Raw genomic sequence first — 7,013 nt, forward strand, 5'->3', positions numbered from 1 at the left:
GGGCTTGCGTGTGTGTTGTGTCTCAGTACCCCCATTTGGAAGCTTAGGAAAGACTCTTTACAACTGTGCCCTGTCTGACTGTCACCAACTGGTGGCAAGGGCTTTGACCTGCCATATTCCAGGACTGTCAAATGGTAGTGTGGCCCTGTCTTTTCAAATGCCTTGTCATGCCTTATCACAGCCACATGGAGGAGCAGTAATGACTGTTCACATACCTGCTGTGTCCCAGTGCTGTGACTTGGGTGGCATGAACATAACTGTTAGCACAACTGCAGTGTCCCGGTGCCATCATATGATGTGGGCTCACTTAGTTTCATACAAGCCATGTCCCAGCAGTATCATGTATCATCACAGAAAAGTCTTTTGCAGCCATGTCGTGTCCCAGTGCCTCCAAGTGGTGGCTCAGGCTGGCCTGTGTTTATGACTGCTAAGTCTTAGTGTCATCATGAGACAGTTGGGCATACAAGTTTGCACATCCACTGTGTCTCAGGTCCACCACTTGGTGGGCTCGGCAAACCTGTTTGCAAGCATGCTTTGTTCCAGAGCCACAGCATGGTATCACAGGCCTGTTCTCAAGTAAACCATGTCCCACTGCCACCATATGGCACCACTGGTATGTCTGCACCTCTGCTGTTTCTAAGAATAGCCATGTGGCAGCACAGGCATGCCTGTTTCTATACTTCTCATGCTCCATTACAAACACATGGTGACCAGGGTATACCTACGGTGTTCCAAAACCACCACCTGGTAGCCTGGCATGCCATTTCCCATCCCTGCCATATCCAGCACTGCCACATGGAGTTGTAAGCATACCTGCTCACATATCTGCTGTGTACCAGCACTTCTGTCTAAGCCAAGTTGTATTGCTGGAAAGAGATACCGTGACCAAGGCAACTCTTATAAAAGGAAGCATTTAACTTGCTTAACAATTCAGAGGGTTAGTCTATGATCATTATGGCAGGAAGCATGGTAGCAGACAGGCCAGCCTGGTGCTGGAGAAGTAGGTGAGAGCTACATCCTGATTCTCAGGCAAAGAGATAAACACTACACCTGGCATGGACTTCTGAAACACCAAAGCCCACCCCTAGTGATGCACTTCCTCCAATAAGGCCATACCTACTCTAACAAGGCCACACCTCTTAATCTTTCTAATCCTCAATTCTCCTCCCTAGTCACTATGCATTACTATATATGAGGCTGTGGAAGGGCCATTTTCATTCAAACCATCACAGCTACCATGTAGCATCCTGGGTTTGTCTCTTTGCTTTCTTCCATGTCCAAATGCTGCCACATGGCAGCCTAGGGTAGGTCACTTTGTACCCCTGCTGTGTCCCAGTGCCACAACTGTCACAACTCAGCAGTGGTGGCACACGTTTTGCATGCCTGCCATGTACCAGTTCCATCACATAGAGGCGCAGGTAAACCTATTTACAACTGTGCCATGTCCCAGTACCACCAGGTGGCAGGATAACCTCAATTATTAGCACACCTGACATTTCCTAGCTCTGCTGCTGGGCATGCCTGTTTGCACACCTGCTGTATCCCAGGGCTTTCAACTGGTGGTCTGGGCACACTTGTTTGCAAGCGTGCTGTGTTTGAGAGCCGCAGTGTGTCTGTGCCAGCTCACCTAGCCTCATACGGTCTGTTTCCCACCATTGCCACACAGCGGTATGTCTGTTTGCATGCCAGCTTTGTCCTAACATCACAATGTGGTGATCTGGACATGTCTGTTGCATACCTGCCATGTCCTAGCACTGTGACTAGCATGCTATTCACAAGCCTGCTGTGTCTCAACATTACAATAAACCATTGCAGGAACATCTGCCTGCCATGTACCAGCACCAAGTGGCAGCATGTGTTCACCTGCTTCCACATAAGCCATGTCCCAGCTCCACCAAGTGGTGTCATGGGTTCGCTTATGCCTGTTGAGTCCCAGCACCACCAGGTGGCATGCCTGTTTGCGTTCCTGTTGTGTCTCAGTGCCACCAGATGGTGGCCTGGACACATCGTTTTGTATTCGTGCTGTGTCTTAGAGCCCAGTTGGTATACAGGCTTGCCTGTTTGTGTGCCTACTGTGTCCCACAGTTCAACCTGGCAACCTGGGGTCACCTGACCTCATCTTTGCCATGTCTCTGCATTGACATGTGGTGGCCCGAGTAAGCCTATTCACAACAGGGCCATGTTTCAGTGCCATATAGTATCTGTATGAGCTTGCCTGTTTGCACCTGTGCAAAGCACAGACACTTGGCAGCACACACCTATTTGCATGCCTACCATGCCTTCTATGTGGCAGTATTGGGAAATGGCCCTGCCATGTGGTGGCTTGGGTCCACCTGCTTACAACTGTTCTATGCCCCAGTGCCATCAAGTGAAGGTCTGATAATGCTAATGTACATTACAACCATGTTTCTAGGTCACTATGTGAGAGCATGGGCCAGCCTGCTCACATGCTTTCCCTGTTATCTATTGTTATCACATGGTAACTTAGACACACTGTGATCCAGCACCATGACCAGGCATGTTTGTATGTCTACCTTGGTCCAGGGCCATCATGTGGCACCTTGGGCCCACATGTTTGTACATATACCATAGCCCAGTACTGCCATGAAGGCATCAAGAGCATGCCTGTTTGTGTACCTGCTATGTACCAGTACTGCCATGTGGCAGCCAGGGAATGCCTTTTCACAACGGTGCCATGACTCATTGTTACCACATGGGCAGCCTCTTCACAGGTTAGTTGTGTTCTACTGCCACCACATGGTGCCATAGGCATACCTGTTTCCACCCATGCCATTTGCCAGCAGAGCCACATGGCAGTGGGGCATGCCTGTTTGCATGCCTACCATGCCCAGCACTGTCATGTAGTCTGAACACACTTGTTTGCACAGCTGACCTGTCTCAGTGCCATCACATGGTGACCAAGGCATTCTTGTTCACATACGAGCAATATGGTAGTATAGGCTTGACTCTTTAAATGCCTGCCGTGTCCCAATACTGTCATGTAACACTTTGGTCATAGCTGCTTGCATGTATGCTGTATCCTGGCAACACCACATGGCAACGTGGCCACTCATATTTGCATGCCTGGAGAGTCCCAATGTTGCCATGTGGTAGCTGGGATTGTTTATTTGCACACCTGCTATGTCCCAGGACTGCCACATGGCAGCCTTGATTCACATTTTCATGTATGGTATACACCATTACCACTTTGGGTGGCATGGGCTTGCCTGGTCACTCACAAGCCATGTGCCAGCACAGACATGTGCTCATCTCTTCACATACCTGCCGTATTTCAGCAATGTCACGTGGTGCTTTGGGCATGTCTGTTTGAAACTGTACCAAGTAATTGTCTGCAGGTGTGCTATGTCCCTGTGCCACAGTGTCGTACTGCAGGCACCATGCTGCTATGTTCTTAAGCATGCCTCTTTATACACCTGCCATGTCTCATAGTATCCATAAGGTAGCCTGAGCAAGCCTGTTTGCATGCTTGCTGTATACTAGTACCAGAGCATGGTGTCTGGGCTTGCTTGTATGAATGTCCCAGTACCATCATCTGGCAGCCTGGGAATGCCTGTTTGCCTGCCTACTGTGCCCCAGTATCACACCATGACAGCACAGGCTACCTTTTAGCATGTGAGTTGTGTCCCAACTCTGCCATGAGGCAATGTGGGTAAGCCTGTTCATCACTGTGATACGTCCTAGTGCTGACAAGTTGCAGGACTGACTTGCCTATTCCCATGCTTGCCATGTCTCAGTGTTGTCACAAGGTGACCCAAGCTCACCTGTTTGTACAACTGCTATGTCCCAGCAACCTGGAACAAGTAACAGCCTTAGGCACACCTCTTCACATGCCTAAATCCCAATGTTGCCATATGATGGACTCAGTATGGCTGCATGCATACCTTTGTGTCCTAACACTGCCACGATGCAGCCTGGGCATACCTGGTTGCAGACAAGCTGGCTCCCAGCACTGCCACATGATAGCATGGACATGTCACCTTGTATGTCTGAAGTGTCCAGGTTCACTACTTACTGCCTGTGCATGCATATTTGGATAACCTCTGTATGCCAGCACCACCATGCTGCCCCCATTGGTATTCCCATTTACACCCTTGCCATGTCTGATTGAGGGCACATTATGGTGGCCACATGACTGTTCCAATGCCTGCTATTTCCAGCACCACCACTTGGTGGAATGAGCACATCTGTTTGTAAACTTTCTGCATCCCAGAACCAGATATAGTTCAGAGTAGGCATTTGCAAGGACTGAGGCTCCATCTCCAGAATTGAGAAGACAAGAGTTTTTATTTTAAGGGAAAGAGAGGGGGAAAAGGAGAGAACAGAGAGGAAGAAGACAAGAAGAAGAAGAAGAAGAAGAAGAAGAAGAAGAAGAAGAAGAAGAAGAAGAAGAAGAAGAAGAAAAGGAGGAGGAAGAGGAGGAGGAGGAGGAGAGAGAGAGAGAGAAAGGAAAAAAGAAATGAAAAGAAAAGGAAAGGAGGAAAAGAAGATGCCCATGAGCATCAGAGCAGAAACTGTTCCTCACACTAGCCTATGGGGAATGTGGAATGTGTGTTCTCTCTCTCTCTCTCTCCCCCATTCCCTCCCTCCCTCCCTCCCTCCCCCCTCTCTCTTTCTCTCTCCCTCTCTCTTTGATTAAAGTTTTGTTGTTTGTTCACTATAGTATTTTGCACATGCTTTGAGTTTGTTTGCTTTTGAGGCAGAGTAAAACTATGATGCTGTGTATGACTTGGAACTCATTATGAACGAATACCAGACTGTCCAGTAATCCAAGGATACACCTGCCTCTGCCTCCTAATATTATCTGATCCATAATTTTTTTGTTGTTGTTGTTTTTCGAGACAGGGTTTCTCTGTGTATCCCTGGCTGTCCTGGAACTCACTCTGTAGACCAGGCTGGTCTCGAACTCAGAAATCCGCCTGTCTCTGCCTCCCAAGTTCTGGGATTAAAGGCGTGCACCACCACCGACTGGCAATCCATAATTTTTTAAATAAAGAATTTCACAGGAATGAAATTTTGATGAACATTTTGATTGTAAGAAATGGTACCATTAAATAGATTGCGATTTTTTTAAACAAATATTTGTATGATCACTCACTATGGCCAGGCACTTTCTCAGTACCGGTGATATGATGGTAAATAATAAATTTTTGTATTGTGACAAACATTGCAGTCCAGCAAATGAGACATAGAGAGACAAATCTATTTGGTGAAACAAATACATAAAATTTAAATGACTTAAATTATTCGGCTCACACTAACTTAATGACTAAGTACCAGTAAAAAATAAAAAACAAAAAACAAAAAACACCACATAGGGCTGGCATAATGGCTCAGCAGGTAACAGATACCTATCTCCCTCTTTTTTTTGTTTTTGTTTTTTGTTTTGTTTTCATTCGTGGTGCTTAAGGTTGAATCTTGGGCCTTGTGTATTCAGGAACCACTTTAACACTGAGCTACACTCCAGACCCCATAAATCTTTTAAGTACAGCCCATGAATTGATCAATGACTAACTACGTGAAGGAATTTATACAGACTGAAGTTGTGTTTCTTTTGCTCCCAGTGAGGAAAGCTACTATCATAGAAGAAGAAGGAGGAGAAAAAGATGATGAACACAGAAACAGCAACTACAAACACCAAGTTACTGCAGGTGATTGGAGAGTTGAGGGTTCACTTCTAAAGCTATAGAGTAACATTAATCTGGAAAAATTTGTATTGTATTACTATTATTTGATATTATGCTTAAATTGTCTTTAATTCTACTGATAGGGGAGAACAATTTCTTCTGCCAGGTAAAGAATCCAGTTAACAACAAGTTACTTTCTAAATTTATAATTATATAACAAAGATATCGTATTCTGAATATACAACAAAACATACTATAAAGTCAAACATTTTTATATTCTAGAGAGTTTGCACATATAAATATGTAGTTAAGGCTCTGTTTACTTTTCTAAAGTTACTTATTATTGAGATCCTGGTATTAAGCAAATATGATTGTAGGACAGACAGAAAATCCCAAAGCCCATTTTCACAGCCATGTTAAGTGTGACAACCATCCTGAGTTAGCACAGTTATCTCTATGCTGGTTTAATAATCCCCACTCATTCTCTCCAAGTAAGCTTATCCACGTTGACCCCAAGTTCTCTACAATATATTTTTTTCCCTAAATGCCTAATTCGCAAGCATATCACTTATGGAGACATGTCTGCCACCTAGTGGTCAGATATGAGCTACACAAGGGAGAAAAAGCTGCTTCCCCACCCCCAACATTTCCTCAGTCCATACATATTACAAAAACAGCACTGTATGCCATCCCAGACATTAAAAAAAAAAGTACTCACTATTTGAGGCAGGAAGGTTACTGAAGTTTCAAGGCCATCCCGGGCTGTATAGCAAGATCTCAGTTTGAATAACACACACACACACACACACTCACACACACGGACTCACACACTATTGTGTATTGTCCAATCTACTAAAAAGGTGGCCTAAAAATTACCAGGTTCTTTTTATCATGTAGCATATATATCAGTGAGGATATAGACTATAAGTTTCAGATTATAACATATGTAAAGAAAGTAACACAATAATTAAGTGATGAATGTTTTCTGAAAGACATGATAGTTAAGCTTGATGGTTTTACATTACATCAACTTGAAACAAGCTAGAGTCATCAAAGAAGATGGACCTTCAATTGAGATAATGCCTCACAGAGTCAGGTTGTAGGCAAACCTGTAGGGAGGGCTTTTTCTTAATTGATGATTGATGGGAGAGGGCCTAGCCCATTGTAGATGAGGTCACCCCTAGGCTGGTGGTCCTGGGTTCTATAAGAATACAGGCTAAGGAAGCCATTAAGCGTAAGCCAGTAAACAGCACCCTTCAATGGCCTCTCTATAAGATTTTGCCTCCAGGTTCCTGCCCTGGTTGAGTTTCTATCCAGTGTGTGTGTGTGTGTGTGTGTGTGTGTGTGTGTGTGTGTGTGTGTGTGTGT

The sequence above is a fragment of the Grammomys surdaster genome, unplaced genomic scaffold (assembly GCF_004785775.1).
Source record: "Grammomys surdaster isolate TR1022 unplaced genomic scaffold, NIH_TR_1.0 126029, whole genome shotgun sequence".
Classification (NCBI taxonomy): domain Eukaryota; kingdom Metazoa; phylum Chordata; class Mammalia; order Rodentia; family Muridae; genus Grammomys; species Grammomys surdaster.